At 40.2% G+C, this 23,046-nt stretch overlaps 1 protein-coding gene across 8 annotated transcripts in view; it reads right to left on the bottom strand.

Moving 5' to 3' along the window:
- Positions 1–23,046, bottom strand: part of pip5k1ba (phosphatidylinositol-4-phosphate 5-kinase, type I, beta a) — a 163,958-nt gene that overhangs the window by 79,480 nt on the left and 61,432 nt on the right. For 5 of the 8 annotated variants that reach the window (XM_068030551.1, XM_068030557.1, XM_068030550.1 and 2 more), the window contains exon 2: positions 4,575–4,658. The exons of 2 other annotated variants lie outside the window; for them this stretch is intronic. The gene's annotated coding sequence lies outside the window, so the exon portion shown is untranslated. Of the gene's footprint in view, positions 1–4,574; positions 4,659–9,790; positions 9,814–23,046 lie in introns of those variants that run through there. One more of the 8 variants, XM_068030553.1, reaches the window with a different exon arrangement.

Raw genomic sequence — 23,046 nt, 5'->3', positions numbered from 1 at the left:
CGTTTGGGGAGCTAATGGGTATTGAACTGTAGTTATGGCTGATCTAACCACAGGAACTTGGAGAAGCATGGTCATGGTCTCGGAATTAAATAACCAGTAGCTTCTATACAGGTAGACAGGCCAAAGAATTATATTCATTTTTATGGCGTTTGCGCTTCCTAGGACTGATAGATTGAAATACCCACCCCTGACTAAATCTGTTTGAATATTGGCCAGGATAGGAGGGGGTGATGCTCTGAGTTTAAAGAGTTATTACTACTCCTGGGTATTCAAACCCAACTGCAACTACACAAAAAGGCAGGACTCGTGGATTCGGTTGGAGAAATCCTGTATAAGGGACATGCCCTTGGTTTTGTATCACAAGAGTTGCCTGAACTCTGCTCTTTTGTACACTGTCATGTGGTAGTGTCAAGTGTTCATACACAGTGAGCAAGAATTCATGACCCAACTGGCCATTATACCTATGGCGTTTGGCAGGGATTGTTGGCATTCTATTCAACCATAGGAGGAAAATATTATGGCTGAGACTGATTCTTTCCTCACTCTTTCAGTAGCAGTTGCTGGATAGCAAGTAATAGATTAAAATAGTTATTCCACTAGAAAAGGAAAAGAGGAATTGAGCATCGCTGATCACTCTCTGTATTCAAATCCTCCTCAGTAGCTAGATGAATCATTGATTACTGGCTCGCTCGATGAGACAGAACAATCTGAGCTGCTGAATGGTGGCCGCACTAAGGGTTCCGGCCTGGCTCTTGGACCAGACCCCGGAAGAGGAGCCCAATTTTTATAAGGAATTTTGGCCCCCTTATAAAGGAGATTAAGGGGGCATGTCAAAAAATGAAATACAATCAGACAGGGTGCATCATTCAGGATAAAATAGGAGGAGAGTTTATTTACAAACATAATTACACAAAACAAAAAATTTAGCAAATAACCATCAAAATGTTATTTTGAACTATCTTGAAAATAAGGAGTCCAAGCTCTCATTACCTTTTCAGAACCTTTTAATAAAGCCCTTGATTAATAGAATGTGGAATACTCACTGCTACAATGCAGATAGATATAGGTCAAGCAAATGGGAAATTAGATAAAACATCTTAAGACAGATTCAAATATACTTGTGTCTTTCTTTAAAGTGAAGAGCAATTTCTTTTAAAGAATATCCCAAGTTTTGGGACCAGTGACCAGAATTCCATAAGTTTTAAGGTACTTGTGGATAAGGATAAGAGTAGTCCACGGGTGAAGGTGCTAAATTGGGGAAAGGTTAATTATAACAATATTCGGCAGGAACAGAAGAATTTAGATTGGGGGCGGCTGTTTGAGGGTAAATCAACATCTGACATGTGGGAGTCTTTCAAACGTCAGTTGATTAGAATCCAGGACCAGCATGTTCCTGTGAGCCTATCTCATTTCTTGAGGAATGACTAACCACACAAAACATTTAAGGAAACAACTACAGAATTCCCCTTTGCTTGTTAAACACAAAGAAATCAAATAATTCCATACTGGGCAGTGAAGTTACATTATGTACCATGGTTGCGGACTTCCTTATTGATACAAGTCAGTGCTCTTGCTGTGATTTGTGCTTTTAATGTTGTCTACTCTGGTCAAACCAACTGAGCATAGAATCCAAAAGGCGGCCTTTAATGTTTGGGAAGACCTTTCAAAATACACATTTTTAAAAGGGACTCTATCCTCTGATGATTTTAATGAGCGAGACGACAGTAGTATCTTAATTATATGCAAGGATTAAAGAGAAATTGCATTATTGAATCCCGACTGGTTACTTAATTTTAATGATTCCAATAGCCCAGGAACCCACACATCATTTTATAATCCAGGTGTTACGGCCATGTGGTTCCCTACTGTTCAACTCCCCACCTGACAGCAGCAAGTATATTTGTATTAAGAGTTTAGCCATTTTGGGCTCTTATTTTTCAAATAAACAGGCAGTGACAGGTTTTCTTGTAGGTTTTAAAAAACAAAGTCAATTATTTATGGATCAATACGCCTTATCCTGAAATTGTCGCAACCTCATTCACACACACACACACACACACACACACACACACACACACACACACACACACACACACACACACACACAGAAGGGAAAGAGGTAGGTGGGTTTTTAGTGGGGGAGAGGGTTATAATAAACTTGTTGAATTCTCTTGAGATTCAAGTTCTAGGTAGTTGCAGGCCTCAGATGATTGTAGATTTCGCTCTAGATTGAAGGTTCTGTTGAAGATGGTGGGTCACTTCCAGCTCACTCTGTTGTATAATGCAGATGTTGGATTTTTTTTTTCAGCAGGGCATGTGCTTTCTGGTTTGCTGGAATTCCAGCTGTTGCAAGTAGCTTCACCTTCTGGGTCAGTCTCTCTCTCTGGCTGTCTTTGTTTTAAGGTAAAACTGCATCACCCCTCACCTCCTGTTAGGAGACACTCTGGTTTATTACCCATGGTGATCACACAATGGCCCAGAATGTTTTAGAGGACATTCAATTTGGGAATTTTTTTAGGATAGGTGTGAGATGGGTTTCATTAACACCTTTTGGCTTTGAAGATTTGTCCTTTGTCTTTGTCAGACTGTTGGAATACACCAAAGACTAAGTCCCTTTTCTTCAGTGGCCACTTTGGACCATTGTTCACTTTTAAAAATAAAGGTTCATTATTTAAAGACAAAGTCTGTTTTTCATAACTCTTCAGAGTTAGCCCGTGAATGTTGTATCATTGCACTTCCAATGTGCGTGACATAGCTCTCTAATTGTCCTAACAAACAGTCACAGATCTGGTCCTCTTCAGTCTTCTTGTAAAAAGATCAATTTAAATTTTACGAGCTTCATGCTAGAGCTCTGCACATCATCTTCATCCAAATATGGTTTTCACTGTTTGGTGAATTATTACCAAGAGAATATAGACTCCGTTTCAGCACTAAAACAATTAAGGGAGAAGAACGAACAAACTTGCATTGATAAAGCACCTTTCACAATTTAAGACACCCCAAAGTGCTTTACAGCCAATGGAGTACTTTTGAAGTATAGTTACTGCTGTAATCTAGGAAACACAGCAACCAATTTACACACAGCATGATCCCTCAAACAGCAATAAGATAATGACCAGATAATTGAGGGATAAATATTGGCTAAGACATCAGGAAGAACTCCCATGTTCTTCTTCAAAATAGTGCCATGGGATCTTTTATGCCCACCTGAGGGGGCAGATGGGGCCCAAGTTTAACCTCTTATCCAAAAGACAGCAGCTCCAACATCACAGCACTCTCTCAGTACTGCACTGGAGTGTCAGCCTGGATTATGTGCTCAGAATAAGTTAACAGTATGTGTTTCCACAGGTGGTTGTTAAAACATGGAATGCTTTACTACAAGTGGCATTTGAGGCTGAATAGATCATTTAAAAAAGGAAAATAGACAAGCATTTGAAAAGAAAGGAAAGAAATGGATTAGGCAGCTGCAGTTAAAAAGACCTGGTGGGGAGAATAGCCTCCTTCTGTGCTGTAGTTGTTATGATTTGTGTACACTGTCTCATCTACTCTACTGCTCTAGGTACATACCCTATCCCAAGTGTCAGTGGCATATCATCATTTCTTCATTATCATCTCGATATTCAACTTCTTCACTGGCTCAAAGCAGGGGCATTAAATAAACATATCATATAAATAACTGGGCACAAATAGATTTAGATTATAACTGTCCAAGGCATGTGTAAAATGTAGTTTTTTTTTAAAAAAAGGTAAATTTAAAATTGAATGTAATTCATTTTTTTTAAATCGTCAGGTATTAGTCAAGTTCCTAGTCAATCTTCTGTGGTATTGAACACAGAGAATCAAGGCCATGTGTAGTGTTCAGGAAGAGTTAGTGGGGATGGGTTTCTCTGGGCAAGAGATGCCAGGAGCGATGGGGGTGGGAAGTGAGCAAAATCCAGTGCTACAGCATCACATGCTGGAAGGAGTAAACTGCAGTGTAGGGGCATAGGTGGGAAGGAAAGGGTGGGTTCAGGGTGTTCAAACACTCCCTGAAATTTCTATATATCATTTCGAATTGGATCAATCCTCGTTTTGAAAGGACTTACAACAGATTTTCCTCTAGGGCTGGTCAATTATGCAATTCATCCAGTGAAAATCGGTTAATTGGACCTGCACCACCAAATGCTCACTGGGATATAGCTATAGATAATAGCAAAGTTATTGATAGATGAACTGCACATAATTGGGAACTTGGACTGCGCATTTTAGTGTTTTTGTCCAACAAAACTTTGTTTCATTTGCTTAGTTAAATTGTTAGATTAATGGAAGTAATAATATTCCTATTTGAGAAATAGACCGTTTGAAGTTGTGTTTTTTGGGTTTGGCAAGCTCATACGCAAACACTCCTTGTAAAACAATCCTGTTTTAGGTCACTGTCACAGCATTGCAGTATCTATTATAAATGAAGACATAGATATTTCTCATGGAAAAAGTTTGCAGGAAGCACGTGCAGACATTAGGATTTTTTAAAATGTATAATAGATATGTATTTCCGAGTTCCAAACCCCAGAATATAAACTTTATCCATGTGTTACCTTTCTTGACAGTAGGGTTACAAGTCATCTGAAGTTTATCATGACAACAAGCTCCTTCACTTACAGAATGTATAGGTTTAGCACCTGTTGATCAAAATGAAATGTGTATGAGAATTGGTGCAAGATCTATACAACTACTTACATATATATAACACTTTCAATGTAGTAAAACATACCAAGCCACATGGAGAAATATTAGGACAGGTGACCAAAAGTTTTAAGGAGTGTCTTAAAAGCAGACAGAAGCAGAGAGGTTTGGGGAGGGAATTCCAGAGTTTAGGGCGCAGCAGCTGAAGGCATGGCCGCCAATGATGGAGCGATGAAAGTGTGCAAGAGGCCAGAATTGGAGGAGTGCAGAGATCCCAGTGTTCTGGGGCTGGAGGAGGTTATAGAGGTAGAGAAACACGAGGCCATGGAGGGATCTGAAAACAAAAGGAAGAAAATTTTTTAAAACGAGGTGTTGCTGGACTGGGAGCCAATATAGGTCAACGAGCATAGGGGTGATAGATGAATGGGACTTGGTGCGAGTTAGGACATGGACAGCAGAGTTTTGAATGAGCTCAAGTTTACAAAGAGTGGAAAGTGGGTCAGCCAGGAAAACATTGGAATAGTCGAGTCTGGAGGTAGCAAAGGCACAGGTTATACTGAGCAAATGGTTACCACTCTGCAGGCTCCTGCAGCAGACATCTATTTTCAGTAGCATTTAACATTTCTTGATGATATACTCCTCTTCACTTGGCATTTTTGTTTAAAGGTAAAAGAATTTCTAGAAAACTCGGGTCATATCTGAAAATGCCATTCATCCTCAAGAAAAGTTGCAATGTTTGAATTAAACTTGAAAGGGAAATGGTTGAAAGGCAATGAAATGGCAGTAGACAATATCAAAGTGGGAACACAGCATGCTGCCCCTCTGAAGGGCTTCCAATATTTCTGCAATAAAATTCAGGGATACTGTGTTTCATGGCACATCCTATAATACAAGCAGGAACACAAATTACTGGTTCTTATATACAGAGACAAAAAAAAAACAAAGTTTGCTTTGATTCTAATTCTTGTATTATTGTTCGAGCAATGGAGTTTTTTTTTATAAATACAGTGCAGAAAAACATTTAGAAATAATTTTATCAAATACCTAATGTAAACTAATGATACACTTTGTAATCGAGCAGCAATTGCTCAATACTTGAATAACGATGTCTAAAATAGGACTTTTTTTTACTCCTCCATTGGAAATGTAAAATTTATGATTTTATTTAGATTTTTGCAAGGGATTACAAGTCAAGAAACATATTTTCCAAGTTTTTCCAATTGCCTTGTACTGGGTGGTAAAGGGTCATGACAGATAGGGAGATCTGTAACATTTTATATCTATATTTGAGATTTGCCTGCTCACATACGTTACTGTAAAGGTTCAGTTATCTGAAACATACATGTAGTCACAAGTTATATTGATGACCTTTGGAGGAGAATTTATTACGCAATGCATTATGATGATTTGGAATGTGCTGCCTGATAGGGCAGTGGAAGCAGATTCAATAATAACTTTCAAAAAGAAATTGGATATATACTTGCAAAGGAAAAATTTGCAGAGGAAAAGAGCAGAGGGTTAACCCTAACCCTAATCAGTTAGCTCTTTCAAAGAGGTGGCACAGGCATGGTGGGCTGAATGGCTGGTTTCCGTGTGCTGTGAGAATCTATTAAAACCACTGATTTGCTTTGGACTGAAAACAATCATGTTCAGGTGAGGGTATTGGTAGGGACACAAATACATGTGTGTCTAGTATTTAGTTGGGATTCAGGAAACCATCACCTTATTTTGATCAACAACACTGTGGGTGTACCTACGCCACATAGACTGCAGCAGTTCAAGAAGCAGCTCACCACCACTTTCTCAAGGGCATTAGGGATGGGCAATAAGTGCTGGCCTAGCCAGCGATGCCCACATCCCACGAACGAATAAAAAAAAGTGGATACCCATAATCCAGGTTGAACTTGAAGAGTACAAGAGCATGCACCAGGCAGCATGCTCCAACAAGACAGAGATAGATACCTTAAGACTCCAATGGTTTGACAACACTATCCTGCATTTCCATACATTACTGATGGTGATCTAGGTTCAGCATTAGGAAAATTAGCAAGCTTTTTTGTAACTGAAATGATTCGTTACAAGCTCTGCAAGATAAAATCTACAGTACGGATTTTCTGCTCCTGTTTACTTTAATAACAGCAGTTTAATACTCTTTGTCCTTTTGAACCCCCAAGTTTGAGAGTCTTCACTCTTCTGCTATCTGAAGATTAAATCTAGAACAAGAGGGGTTCATGTGAACTCAGTTGTCTAATTACAATAACAAAGATTTCTGTGGCAAACATTATGTCCCCAGATATTGTGCATATTATCTGACACATTGGTTCTCTGGGAGAATATAAGTCATGTTTGGTGAAGCCACTAAAATTGTAAGACATCAACCTGAACAACGGGAATGAATGTGAATAGGTCAATGCTTTCATTACAAAGCATCCACATACCCATGACATTTTTTTAAATGGCCACCGGCATGAAAACTACTAATTCAATAAAGCTCTTAAATTCTTTAATAAACAGCAAATGAAGACAAATCACTGAGCACAACAGGGAATAAAATTCCATAATAACTGCCCGCCTACATAAAGTTAAATGTGCAGAACAAACATAGAACTACAGATTTGTACCCTAACTGTACACTGCAGTGTTCTTATAGAACCCACTTTAAAAATGCGCCTTAGACGAAACACCTATTCTTTGAAATTATGGCAAATTAAACATTATCCGCTTGATGACATAATACCTAAATTTGACAACTTCCTGTCTAAATTGGTAGACTAACAGAAGAAATTCTGACTTCAAAACTAGAGACTGTACGCCATGATAAACCACTAAATTACCTGTGTCGTTCACCAAATGGTATCCAGTTTCAAAGAGTTGGATACAAAGGTTTGGTTGTACCGTTGAATGTTCTGTCTCTAAGTTTTATCCACCACTAAACAATTTGTCTAGAATACGTGATAGTCACCTTTCGTCAAATGAGGCCAAATCATCTATGAGGAGCAAATTATACGATTTACAGGTGAAATGCAATATGAAAGGTACTTACTGATTAGGATGCCAAATTCCTCAAACAATTTATGGCAAGAAAGTACAAAGGTGCCTTGATATAATCACAGAATCATTAACAAGTTTCTAAACGAGCAGTACAAACTGAAGTGCAATTTTACAAGTTTAATCTCAACGTATATTGAAAAAACACACTCGTACAAGTTGTTCAGTCCTTCTTAATTCTCAAAACTGTGTCCCCCTTTTCTATCACACTACATCTGCAAATATTTTGTCTATGTTGATTTAAAATCAGGACAAAATAATGCAAAGGGTTTCTTACAGGATTAGGTCTGTGCTCAACAGCAGCAATAGAAATAATTACTTTAGCAATTCTGCCATTCTCCTACTTTAAGAAAACAAAATAACCACCCATGAGTTTTAAAATATTGAAAGGGAAGAGTCAAATCTCTTTCTGTTCAGGATAAGCATAATGGGGACGTTCTGCAGTTGGATTCAGAGTCATGTGCGAACTGCGCAACATGTTTTTCCTTCCCCTCGATATGTAGGGGACACAGACAAGGCTGCCTTTATTGCCCACCCAAGGTTGCGCAGAGAGCGCAGTGATTGGGCATTCTCCTTGAACTGCTGCAGTGTGCTGACGGTTCTCCCATGGTAGTGACAAGACAGTTGTATTCAGGATGTTTGACCCAGTGACGGTGAAGAAAATGGCAGCTCATGTCCAAGTCCGGACGATTGTGTGGCTTGGAGGAGAACTTTGGAAGGTGGTGGTATCCCCAGGACATTGCTGCTCTTGTCCTCTTTAGTGGTAGAGGTCACAGGGTTGGGAGATGCCAAAGTTACTGTATGGCATCCTGTAGATAGCACACACTGTAGCCACATTGTGCCAGTGGTGGAGGGGGTGGATATGGAGCTCAGTGGCAGCATGCCAATCAAATGAACTGCTTTGCCCTGGATGGTGCCAAGCTTCTTCACTGTTGCGGCGAGTTCGGAGTATTCCTTCAGATCCCTGACTTGAGCCATGTATATGGCTGAGAGGAGTTTAGAGGTCAGGAAATTAGGCAATTGTCTGAGTACCCAGCTGTTGTCTTGCTCGTTTAGCCACATTGTTGTGATGGCTGGTCCAGTTAAGCTTCTGGTCAACGGTGAGCTCCAGAAGGTTGACGGTTGTGCTTTTTAAAAAATATTGCTGATGAGTACTGCACTGGACTAATGTTCTCTGTCATTTGTCAACACAATCTGGGCTGGCACATGGCTTTTGAGCACTTACATCCTGCACATCCCATTGAAGACTAATTTTCAAAAGGGAAAGCTTCACACATGGGATTTGAGATGATGTCATAAGAACGTAAGAAATAAAGCCAAAGTAGGCCATTTGGCCCTTCAAGCCTGGTTCACCGTTCAACAAGATGACTGATCTTCTACCTCAACTCCACCTTCCTGTACTATCCCCATATCCCTTAATTGGGGAGGTGGAGGAGTACTGGTATTGTCACTGGACTAGTAACCCAGAGACCCAGGTACCGCTCTGGGGACATGGGTTCAAATCCCACCACAGCAGAAGGTGGAATTTGAATTCAATTAATAAAATCTGGAATTTAAAAAAAGCTAGTCTAATGATGGCCATGAAACCATTGTCGATTGTTGTAAAAACCCATCTGGTTCACTAATGTCCTTTAGGGAAGGAAATCTGCTGTCCTTACTTGGTCTGGCCTACATGTGACTCCAGGTCCACAGCAATGTGGGTGACTCTTAGATGCCCTCGAAATGGCCTAGCAAGCCACTCAGTTCAAGGGCAATTAGGGATGGGCAATAAATGCTGGCCTGGCCTGCAACGCCCACATCCCATGAATGAATTTTTAAAAAAAATTCCCTCAGTACCCAAAATTCAATCGATCTCGGTCTTGCATATACTCAACGACTAAACGTCCACAGCTCTCTGGGGTAGAGAATTTCAAAGATTCTCAACCTTTTGAGTGAAGAAATTTCTTCTCATCTCAGTCCAAAATGGCTGATCCCTTATTCTGAGACTCTGACCCCATGAACATAAAGCATTACACAGACATAATGTTACTAAATTGATCTACAGTTAAGGAAGGATAACCTATATTTGCAATACACTCACTTAATCACATCAGGTGGTTATAGATAGAATTTCTCGAATGGAAATGGCCCATTGTCAATGCCAAATTAATATCTCTGTTCACAAGTTATGATGAGCACTCTCCATATCACAGATGTCTAACTGCTCGACTTGGTAATCCTATATGATCGACACAAATAAACAAATGGGAAAGTTGTTGGAATAGCTAGCAAGAAAATTAACAAATTTGTAATTACATAGCACCTCTCCTGACCTCATGGCATCCCAAAATGCTTCACAGCGAATGAAGTACTTTTTGAAGTGTAGTCAGTGGTCTCATATAGGGAAATGCAACAGGCAAATTCACTGGGCTGGATATAGTGCTGTTGGTCATTCCCATTAGCTGTCTGAGCAACATATGTCCCGAAGCGTGACCGTACAGACAAATATCTAAATATAAAACAGCACAACCCAGGGGTAAAACAATAGGAGTTCCTTGTGCTTCCACGTGTGCTTCTCCTATCTTTGTGAAAGTGGACTGAAGCACTTGTGAGATGAAGCCATGTTGATCAATCACTTCTAAAAGAGGAAGAAAATCAATTGCATGCTGATTTTCTAAAGTGCACCATCAAAAATACCTACAGCTGCACTCCGCTCCATGACTTACATTACAGATAACGATATATGGTCCTCAGCTCAGCAATCTGCATTCCAAACAGTCTACTTCAGATTGGCTAAGAGTTTATTTTCATTTTCAAAAGTAGACACTAACCCTCCAAATCCCCGTGTGACTGGCTCAAATATAATCTTTTAATCCCATTATTTGTTATTTAATTATCCATCATAATGTCCAACACCATCTATATTTCATGTTCCTTATGCTTGAAGCACTTTAAAAAAAAAAGATTTACTACCGATAGAACTTGCAATAGGCCTATTTTTTCCAGAGGATATGGCCCAATTTTATTTTAAAAACAGGCATGTGTGTGCCCTTAATGCAGCTTGTCCCACCTCGTCCAATCCCGTTTCCAAATTGCACATTGACAGCAGCAATTTGTTTACTGTCCTATCATGTTCCTATGGTACAAACCACTTGGGGAAACTGGGTCACCTCACATTCTGTGTGAATAAGGCAGTTGTTCTCTCAACTCAACAGGTACTCCTGTACAATGTACTTCTGTTAGATCGTTAATGTTAAAACGTGTGAATAATTACACAGCAGGCAATGCGAATTACATTCCTGAATACAAAGCATTGCACACCATGATGCAAGTCCGGTCTGATCAGTGTTTATCATTTGACACAATATGCTTTTGGCAAGGAGTGAAAACTACTTGTACATGCAAAACTGGCATTTACGGACAGACTACAAAGGGTTATTGGCGCAATTATTAATAATGTATACAAAAGCAAAATACTGCAAATGTTGGAAATCTGAAAGAACAGCAGGAAATGCTGGAAATACTCGGGTCAGGCAGCAGCTGTGGAGAGAGAAAAAGAGTTAATGTTTCAGGTCTAAAACCTTTCATCAGAGGTCATGACTTTCCTTGCAGGGTCCAAAAGGAGCACTCCTGTTACTAACAGATATCGAAAGATTGTAAAATTGAAGACGTCTGAATGAATATAAGCGACAGGATTTTAATTTGTTGAGGGGTCGGTGGGTGCAAGATGAATGTTCAAGTCTCAAACAAGTGTATTCTTTCCAAAGTAAACAGCAAGTACATGAAGAAAAGATCACGACAATCTTCTGGCACTGGTTTCAGCAGATCTGCATCACTAATACTGCTGGGGAGTGGAGAGAGAAGACAATTCCCCGCATGATCCCATCCTCCTCACCAGTTTCTCCTGCCTGCCACATCATGTGATGTAAACATTTGCTACACTAAACAGGCCATCACTGGTTGACAATAAAGGGCTAGTAGTGCAAGTACCAATAACATTTAATACCATATTCTACAACTAAAAAAAAACATTTATAGCCAGTGAATTGACTTATTTTAACATTTTCAGAACTTGCTGCCACAAAGTAGTTGAAGTGAATAACATCGATGCAGTCAAGGAGAAGTTAGATAAGCACATGAGGGAGAAAGGAATCGAAGGATATGCTGATAGGGGGAGATGAAAAGGGGTGGGAGGAGGCTCATGTGGAGCATAAACACCAGCACAGACCAGTTGGACAAATGGCCTTTTACTGTGCTGTAAAATTGTTACACGTACGTGGACTTGTAAAATTCATCCCTGTATTAGACAATTACATTGGAATTTAAATGGGACTCAAGTTAGCGGTTCAACTTCCACTACTCAACAAGAAACCTTTGCCTCCATAATGAGGGTTAATCTGGGTCCCACTACTCTAATTTACTCTGTCAAAAGAGGCAGCAAATTGATCAAGCAGAAATGTATGGAGGAATTAAACATTAACGCTAATCACAACTCTTCACGGTTATATTTGAGGAGTCTAAAGAGGGCTGGTGCCAGAAACATTTCAACTTTGTTGTTGAAATCAGAGAGATAGAATCATAGAAGCTTACAGCACAGGAAGAGACCATTCAGTCCAGGGTGCCTGTGCTGGCTCTTAGAACGAGCAGTCGTACTTCAGTCCACATCCCCGCTTTTTGTCCGTAACCCTCTAAGTAAGGATTCACTAAAATGAACCATTAAACTTGGTGTAGTTTTCAAAATGGGATCCTCCTCCTTCCCTTCAGAGGAAAATTTGCACATCTGTTAATATCTGGATGAATTTCTTGGCACTTGGATCTTAACACTCACTATTCCTTTCCTATCAATGGTACTAAAGGCTGTCTCCCGTTTAAAGCATCTTGCAACCATGATTGTATCAAATAGCACATTATTGATTTAGATAATGGTGAATGCTAACTGAATACAATACAACTTGTTTCTTCAAAGAAAAACACAGTCAAAAATAGCAGTTATCTTCGTTTAAAACAAAAAGTTCCACATCAAAAACAGTACCATTTATTTTGATGTGAAATTGCTTGCTCTGTACACTGAACACACAACTTCACCTCATCTGTTATCCAGAACTGGAAATAAACTGAACAAAGCTACTTTCACTGTAAGCTTTGCTGAACATCTTGAAACTTGTCTCAAAACTACAGGCGTGATGCAAGGGCAGAGCGATTGATTCCAAAATCATTTCTATTCGCAAAAATTATCAAAACTCAAAAAACTAAAGAAATAAAAGGCTTGCATTTATATAGAACCTTTCACAACTTCAGGAGGGCCCAACGTACTTTACAACCAATGAAGTACTTTGGAAGTGTAGTCCCTGTTCTAATATAGGAAACATGGCAGTCAATTTGAGCACAGCAAGCTCCCACAAACAGCAGTGTGATACTGACCATATAATCTGTTTTAGTGATGTTGATTGAGGGGTAAATATTGACCAGGACACCAGGGAGAACTCCCCTGCTCTTCTTCAAAATAGCGGCCATGGGATCTTTTACGTCCATCTGAGGGTGCAGACAGGGCCTCAGTTTAACATCTCATCTGAAAGATGGCACCTTCGACAGTGCAGCACTCCCTCAGTGCTGCACTGAAGTGTCAGCCTGGATTTTTGTGCTCACTTCCTGGAGTGGGACTTGAACCTATAGCCTTGTGGCTCAGAGGCAAGAACACTACCAACTGAGACACATCTAGCAATCAACAATACCTATGTTAGAATTTACCTAAACCCACCGGTGATATTTCTGAGCAGCAAGTAAACACCTTAGAGACAATCAACCAGAATCAGATTATTAAGCAGATGTTCACAATTCACTATTGGAATCAACTTTGGTCACCAGTTACACATTTGCAGTAGGGACAAAGGTGAACAGTCTGAAGCATGCTGAAAGAGCTTATGAGAGTCAGCTGCAGTTTAGGTCATCATAGCAAGGTTGCAGAATGGTTAATAAGGCTGCCAGACAGAAAGGGTGTTGGAATCAAAGCATGGAAAGGGCCATTCGGCCCATCATGCCTGTGCTGGCTCTCTGAAAAAGCTATCCAATTAGTCCCCCTCCCCCTGCTCTTTCCTCATAGCCCTGCAAATTTCCCCCCTTCAAGTATTTATCCAATTCCTTTTTGAAAGTTACCATTGAATCTGCTTCCACTGCCCTTTCAGACAGCGCATTCCAGATCACAACTCACTGTGCAAAAAAAAAAACTCTCTCTCCTCTGGTTCTTTTGCCAATTACTTAAAGTCTGTGGCCTCTGGCTACTGACCCGCCTGCCAGTGAAAACAGTTTCTCCTTATTTACCACAAATCTATCAAACGAGTTATTTCCTCATGTGCAAAACATCTTGGGATAAGGCACACATACATTAGTTTGTTCCAAATAGAGTATTTTTGACCTTGCAATCAACTTAAAATGCTACAGAACATAAGTAACAATTTGGAAACAATGACATGACTGCACTGTTGCATAGCTTCGTATAGGCTGGCAATCTCTATTGTTTTGAAAGCATTCCGTATTCAAACCAAAGGAATTAACCGTTAATACAGATCTGCATCTTTAACACCACAGGAATGTCTAAATTTTAAAAGTATCTTTCAAACCACTTTTGTTATTCAGGAGTAGGAACGTGGGGGGTGGACAGAGACCGTATGTGTGAGGGAGGGGCTTTGTAATAATACCATTAACTGGGAATGGTGAATGAGGAGGTCTAACCAGCAACTTATGAAATGCTTACCATAACTCAATGTCTTTATTTATAAAGCTGAGGATCCTCTACATTTTTATTAATTTTGTGTTCACTCCCAAAACCAAGCCTGTTCCTGGAATGTTTATGTAAATCTAGGGTTTTCTGACTCGATACATGAAGGAAATATACAATCAAGGGAACAAAATCAAATATGAATGAATGTTAAACAGAAAATACAAGCAAGCTTCCAGATCATTCTCGGAGAAGGGAGGAGTAGGGTCTGAAGAGTCCCCAATTATTTTGGACCACTGCTGTCTCTTGTGGGAATCCATCATATCTCTGAGAGATTAAGGCAATCTATTAATTGGTGAGGAAAGGTGCAATTAAAATAGAAAATTGCCTCAATGGTGTAAAAATAGCAACCCTGCTGCCATCTTTCAAGAAATCTCATCCCATTATAATATCTTGGGCTTTCTGAGCTGATAAACACCATACTTCTGCTGCCTCATCATCTCAAACAAAACGATCAACTGTGTTTAAAGGAGAATTCAATAAATTTAAAACACTATAGGAATTTGCATACACTGACATGTATATCAGTAAAATTATAGCTTTTGTTAAAGATTGGCTTTTTAAAGTTTTAAAACAAGCCTTGAAACCCAAGCTAGGTGTCAATTAATCATAAATTTGTATTCTGACTGGCTTTCGTTCCTACCTTTTCAAACCTTGCACTATGGCCTTTGACATTTCACCTATGTTTCTCAGCAGTCAGAGAAGTGGGTAACAGCATTTAACCAAATATACAAAATAGATCCTGAGCAGAGTGCTCAGAAATGTGGCCATGCCTTCATTTGCCAAGGTCCCAAGTTCTGGAATTCCCTCCCTAAATTTCTCTACCTTCTTGTGAGGTGATGCACTTTAGCAGAAGGGATAGGGAGAGGCAATATAGACTAAATGGCACAATTCTGAACAGGTTTAGAAAAAGGTAGATGAAGAAAAGCTGTTCCCATTAACTGATGGTACAGATAGCTTGAAGGTTTTGGACAAGAGATGCAGCAGGGGCATGAGGAAGAACTTTTTTTTATGTAGCAAGTGGCAATGACCTAGAACTTGCTGCCTACAAGGGTGGTGGAAGTGAAGACGATGAATGATTTCCATAGGAAATTGGATGGGCACTTGGGGGAATTAAACTTGCAGAGATACAGGAACAGAGCCAGGGAATGGAACTGACTGGATTGCCCGACAGAGAGCTGGCTTGGACTTGATGGCCCAAATGGCCTCCTTTGTGTCATAATGGCTCTATGATTGCCCTGGAGTCCCCAGGAATTGAAGATTAATCTCCAGGACACTGCTGGGAGCACCATCCAGGGGAGAGGGGCAAAAAAAAAATAATCATAGCAGCACTTAAAAAAGTATGTTTTTTATTTTCCTGGAACGCTTCAGCTTATTTGTTAAAAAGATATTGAAGATGTTTGACTGACAGTCAAGAATCATCCAATTAAGAAGGGTCTTCTCACTTTCCAATTGGCTGTGGGAAGGTGGGGGGTGAAGGTGTTGTGACCAATGGCGTGTGTGGGGGTCATCTGATGAAAGCTCAGGGAATAGCTAACTTGAGTTGGCATCCCTAACTTCATTCCCTCCTCTTTTCCTACTCAGGTGAGTCAAAGTGGTCTGGTTTAGACTCACTTCCTCCTCCCACCAAGAGCCACCCAAAGAGCTCCACCTCTACCCTATGCTCTTGCAGTAGTTTTAGGGGAGGCACCGTTTCACCAGTCCCTCCTCCCCGTTGCTCTCCCTGGGTTCATGTCCCACTCCCAAGGTCAGAGGGACTGAGATTATAAGTTATAAAAAGGAGGCAGACAGCCTCACACAACTTTGACAGCTGAAGACCAACTGATTTGTCTCTCATCAATTCCCCCAGCCTCCAAAAATACAAAGCTGAGAAGCAGCAGGATCCAGCAATCAGGAACCAGCTGATCTGCTCATCCAGCTATTAACTGAGTGTATACCCACCCGCCGAAACCTTGCAGTGCCAGTTTACAGCACTCTTCGGTGCCCCCAACTAAAATGATTTCTAATGTGCCCTCAGCCACCAAAGACGAGAGGTCAGCATCAAAAAACCTCTCCGCATTTGCCCCCTGCTCCAGCTAGAAGTTTTGGATATTCAGTTTCGATGCATCAAGGTTTAGAGACCTCGGAGTGCACTCAGGGCTACTGTTGGGAGTTTAACTAAAAATCAAGCATGAGAAATGAACCTCACACAAGTAGAGACCACAGCTGCCACTGTTAGAAACTCCAGGGTCAACATATCTCAGTGACCCATCACTGGAAACCTTCTGCAGAGCCATGCAGAAACACATACATAGTCCAGACAGTCCTCCAGTTTTCAGCACCAAGAGGTTTTTAGGAATGTACACAGATCCCACAAGTCAAGGCCTGGATCCCACCTCCATGCAAATTCAAACTAGCACTTAAGTGGTAATGAGAACAGTAACTTCCAAAAAAAAGTTTAAGACACACTAACCAGAAGAAATCAAGTCCATGAAAGAGTAAGAACGCAAGATAGGAGTTCAGATCTATGGAAACGGTTGCCAGTTTATACAAAATTTTACATTTACATCAACATACAGAATTTAAAAATTATTTGGCAAGTAGCCAGGGTGAAAACCACAGCAGCGGTTTCAGTAAGATAATTATGAAACCATTTTTGGCATCTAGACCTAACAATGAACAGAAGTGTAAATGGAAAACCACAACTTTACTGATCTGAAAAAAACTTTCATACACCAAACGAATTCTGCCATTGTTTGATCACATGAAAGGCGACATCTACTGGTTCCAATTGAAATTACAGAAATGCAAAATATTCAAAATACTGATACCATGATTTCAAATTTCTACAAGTATGTTTCCATCTTCCGACTGAAGGGTTATTAGATCCATTCGTAAACATTAAAAGTTCTGTAGGCATTAGGTCCTGAAACTTGAGAATCCTGTTCAAGATTCAAGTCTCATTTGGCTTGCTTATAAAAAAATAATCCACAGGCATTTCTATAGCCTTTAACTGCCCAAGAAACTTCAGAGAAGAAATGGATGGCAGACAGTACCAGGTAGTGGCTAAAGATGTGGTTGGAGAGAGACTTTGAACAGGCTCTTAATGATGGAGGAAGAGAAAGCAAGTAGGAGATGGAGCAAGAGCACATTCTTTAGTTTAGTTTAGAGATACAGCACTGAAACAGGTCCTTCGGCCCACAGAGTCTGTGCCGACCATCAACCACCCATTTATACTAATCCCATATTCCTACCACATCCCCACCTGTCCCTATATTTCCCTACCACCTACCTATACTAGGGGCAATTTGTAAAGGCCAATTTACCTATCAACCTGCAAGTCTTTTGGCTTGTGGGAGGAAACCGGAGCACCCAGAGAAAACCCACGCAGACACAGGGAGAACTTGCAAACTCCACACAGGCAGTACCCAGAATTGAACCCAGGTCGTTGGAGCTGTGAGGCTGCGGTGCTAACCACTGCGCCGCCCTATTCTACATTCTACACAAGGGAGGTGGTCATGGAAGTAGGTCTGTGGGCAAGGCATTGCAGGGATCTGTAAACAAGGTTAAGGAATTTGGATTCCTTGCATTTGGAGTTGAGAGCCAATGGAAGTCAGCAAGCATGTGTGTGATGGGGGAAGGGGATAGGGAGCAGTTGGAATTTAGGACGAGTTGATGTTTATGTAGAATAGAGCTTGACAGCTAATGAGGGGAGCATTGGAGAAGTTAAGCTCAGTGGTCACTAAAACAAGGATCAAGATTTCAGTGGTGGAGGGGCAAGTTAGGAGGCAAAGGTACTTTGAGGCAAGAGTGGATTGTGGAGATGATAGAGGAGGAATGGAGTGATCAATGGCATTGAACATAGCAGAGAGGGGACAAGGATATCTTTGGTGATTTTGACCAGGGCAGTCTTCATGCTATAAGCAGGACAAAGATTAGACCTGTAGGCTATGAACAAGAAAGTGGAAAGGTGAATGAGTGGTGATAACATATTCAAGAACTTTCAAGGCACAGGATTTTTTTTCCTCTTTTTACATTATTTTTAATTTGATTTCAAGAAGTGGGTGACACTGGCAGGTCTGCATTTTTTGCTGTCCCTGGAGAACCTACCTCAATCAGTGTGGAAATAGTGCTCCCACAAATGGTATTTGGTAGGAAATTCTAGGGCTTTGATGCATGGGATGAAGGAAAGGTGATGCACGCCTAAGTCAGGATGATGCATGACTTGGGAGGTGATGGTGTTCCCATAACAATGCTTCTCTTGTCCTTCTTGGTGGTAAAGATCAGAGAGGATGGAACTGATGCTAAAATTGCATTGTTGAGGGCATCACAGTGATTGTACTTACTGCAGCCAGCTAGCTGATGGAGAGGTGGTTCTCGAGTGTCTAGTGGCAGGAGCACTGATCAAGTGAGCTGCTCCCTCCTGGATAGTGCCAAGCTTTAAGTATTCTGGCAGTTTCTCCCATCCAGGCAAATGGGGAGATTCCATCAGACTCCTGGCTTGAGTCGTGTAGATGGTGGAGGTGCTTTGAGATGGATAGATGGATAGATAGATGGATAGATGGATAGATAGAGAGTGTGTGTGTGTGTGTCAGGGAGGAGTGAAACAAGAGAGAGTAGAAAAGGAGGAGAGGAGTGGCTTAAGCAGATTGTCTTAACAAGTCCATTGGCTTTTCACATGTTGTGAAAACGTAGGGAGGAAGGAAAGCAGGTTGGTAATGGAGGAGAAATCTTACAAATTTCCCACCAACTTCTCCGGTACTTCTAATTTTTTTAAGCTATCCCCCAACAAGTTATGTAATAATTGGTGTTCTAGATCGTTCAGCTCATAGCTAACATTGAAATGTGTATTTTCATTTCACTTTGAAAACACTTAATGAGCTGGCATACTTTACATGGGATCAATTGTTTGTCCCAGTCCATTCAATATGCCTATTAAAAAGGCTGTTTATAACAAATTCCAAATGATTACAGCAAAGTGAAAACCTGCTCATTAATTCTTTAGGATGCTTTCTACACCATCAGGAATAACGGTTACCAAGTAAAATAACTTCTTTGCAAAATGCTTACATTTTGATCTGATTTTATCCCTCGGCTCTGACATTAATACTCGAACCAGCATCAAAACTGAAATGGTGTGGGATTTAGCAGCTCCAGGATATATCCTGTTGTTTATAGAATGCTACTGCTCAGAAGGACCCATCGTGGCCATGTTGGCTCTTTGAAAGAGCTTTCAAATTAGTTCTATTCCTCTTTTGCTGTAGCCCTGCAAACATTTCCCCTTCAAAAATTTATTAGTAAGAATAGAAAACAGCACTTTGCTACAATGGGAGCCAATGCTGCTGGAAGGACCCGACAGCCATTCTGGAAAGGGATCTAAAGGAAGTGGAAAGAAACAGGCTAAAAGATTGATGTTTGCACTGTATGAGTTGATGCCTGGCTCCACATGTACACACACTGTACTTGGGATGGGGGCAATAAAACACAAAGCGGGGTGGATTAAAATTAGTCCTCAATGTCCTGAAAATACTCACTGGAGTCAGGTCTGAACCTGACTGGGATTAACACTGTAACTTTCGCACAAAGTAGAAACAGACCCTAATTTACAGCAACTGGTCGGATAGATTTGAGAGACTGAATTCATTCAGCATTTCTACAGTCCTCAAATGCAATGATGTATTTTCCACTATTTCTTCACCTTTAGATTTCCCAGAGGACCCAGGAATGGAGTAGCTTGCAGTTCCTTCCTGCTGTGCAGTGAGCATTTGATAACCAAATACTCAGATATTGCAGGCAAATAATGATGCAAATAGTTTTGGTTTACTGGAAAAGCTGATTCACGTGTTGTAGGTGTGTCCCATTGCACAGTGATGTCTAAAAATTACACCGTCAGCTTCTGGAATTTAACAATTTCCTCCCTAAATTGTTTTTAAAAGAGGAGGAAACAAAAAAAAAAAAAGAGTCTTTCATTTTTATAGCATCTTTCAGGACATCCCAAAATGCTGTATGGCCAATGAGTTATTATTGAAATGTAGTGACTGTTGTAAATGTGGGAAACATGACACCAATTTGCAGACAAGATCCCACGAACAGCAATGTGATAATGACAAGGTCTTTTTTTTTTAAAAAGTGCTGTTGGTTGAGAGATAAATATTGGCGTGGACACTGTGAAGAACTCCCCTCCTCTTCTCTGAAAAAGTGACCTTGGAATTTTTACATCCATCTGAGAGGGCAGGTGAGGCCTTGGTTGAGATGAGGTCTTATCTGAGAGACAGCACCTCCAACCAGTGCAGCACTGAGGGAGTGTCAACCAAAATTATGTGCTCCAGTCGCTGGAGTGGGGCTCGAACCTACAACCTTCTGACTCAGGGGGGAGTGTGTTACCCACTGAGCCACAGTTGATACTTAGAGAGGAAAAAAAGCAGTGAAAAGGGAGAAAGGTAGAAAAATTTAGATTGAAGTTACATTCTTGATCCTCACATTCCCCACTAACAATTGCACAGGTCAGAAATATTGACTTTGGAACCCAGAACTTTATCAATAGACGTATCTGTAATTGTCATTTTACAGTATATATAGTATTTGAAGAGACTGGTACTGTTGCTCATTAAAACCTAGAGTGGGTTAGACCTAACATGTGATCATGTGATTCTGAAACAAATATTTCAAATAGCTTCTTGTATAAAAATGGCTAGTTAATCAGAGGGAACATCTGAAATAGCAGGCAAAGCACTAACAATACACATTAGCAGAAAATTACAGTATTGGTATCATCAAAATAAGCTTCTATATGTTAGGGTTTAAATAGTAAAATGCTTACTTTAAACAGCATTAACAAACATATGTGGCAGTTAATCATTTTGTATTTTGGTTCGGTTACTTCAGGGATAATAAATTAAGGTACAAAGTTCAATGCTCACTTAAACCGGCAAACAGCAAATTTCAGGAGAGTACCAAGTAACAGACTGATTGGCAGCCTTAAAATATATTAAGCTGGTGAGGTTTCTCTCACTTACATTGGACTCGTCAAATTTGAAGCAGTTCCGTTTCTCAGTTTTTAAATCTAATTGCAGATTGTTTTATATTAAAAGGAATGGCTTTTGAGGTTTACTAAGTTTTAGATATATTTATTATAATAGCTATTAAAAGAAAAATGTAACTTATGATCATCTGGAATGCGTTTCCTGAAAGCGCGGTGGAAGTAGATTGAATAATAACTTTCAAAAAGGGAAATGGATAAATATGTGAAGGAGGGAATGAATTGGGGAGTGGGACTAATCAGATAGCTCTTTCAAAGAACCAGCAAAGGCATGATGGGCTGAATGGTCTCCTTCTATGCTGTGATCCTATAGGTGGTCCAGCAAGAGGGATAATCACATTGTGCTATAGTGACCAACATACCCCAAAATATAGGTAAACTAAAAAGGGTTAGAGTCCAACTCAAACATACCAAAAAAAATTGACAAATTCGGCAGGAAGATAATTTTGAAGAGAGTTGTTTGGAATAGGAAGATCCAGTAATATGGTACTGCTGTAGTGCTGTAAGATGGCTCAAAAACAAGGGCTGAAGTAACATGCTATCTGCATTACAGGAAATGCAGATAGCAAGTGATGATCCTACCATTTCAGTAAGTACTATTTGGACCCATTAACTTCATCTATTCCAAAATATAAGACATTATTTCAAGTTGAGTAGTTGTATAGTTTTAATTTTAACCTGAAAATGTATGAGTCACCTAGTATTACTCTAATTAAATGATTCAGATTCCACACCCGGTTTCTATTTAAATATTTTTCTGTCCTCCTTCGCCCAATGTTACTGATCAGGAAGAAGGAAAGCATATTGGTTTTAATTTGATCAGTGCTCTTTGGATGTAAATGATTCTCTGTATATCAGTGGGTCAAATTATTCAAGGAAGGTAAAAGAAAGAAAATAAATTAAAACCACATTCAGACAGCACCTCATCATATCTCAGAAACACAGGCAAGCCCTTCACATAACAAAATACTTTGAAGTGCAGCTAGGGTTGCTAACACTGGTTTGACCGTATTCCTGGAGGTTTCATCACATGACCTCTTGCCTCCAACCACCCACACACTTCCACCATTGGTCACCCATGAGGCCCATCATCACACATCACCTTCCCATGGCCAATTGGAAAGCAAATACTTTGTCACCCAATTAGATGATTCTTAACACTCAAACACACTATTTCCACACCTCCACATCCACCAAACCAACCCCATCTCCAGTATTCTTATAACTAAGAAGCAAGCATGTTCAATAAAAATAAAACAAAAGCACATTGTTTTAATACCCCGATTTTTCTATTGGGTGTTGCTCAGTGTCCCAGGGATTATTTAATTCCTGGAGCCCCCAGGTCTATCCTGAAGGGTTGACAACACTCAAGCACAACCAATTTGTACCCCGCAAAATCTCACAAAACCGTGAAGAATGTCCAGTTAAGCTGGAGTTTTTTGGGGAGTATTGATGAAGGGGTAATGTTGGCCATGATACTGGAAGATATCCCCGCTCGATTTCTGATTACAGCCATAGGATCTTTAACCACCACCCGAACAGGGCCTTGGTTTAATGTCCCACT

Source organism: Heterodontus francisci, chromosome 4, assembly GCF_036365525.1.
Source record: "Heterodontus francisci isolate sHetFra1 chromosome 4, sHetFra1.hap1, whole genome shotgun sequence".
NCBI lineage: Eukaryota > Metazoa > Chordata > Chondrichthyes > Heterodontiformes > Heterodontidae > Heterodontus > Heterodontus francisci.
Note: the sequence above shows the minus strand (reverse complement) of the source record. Positions and strands in the feature narration are given on the sequence as shown.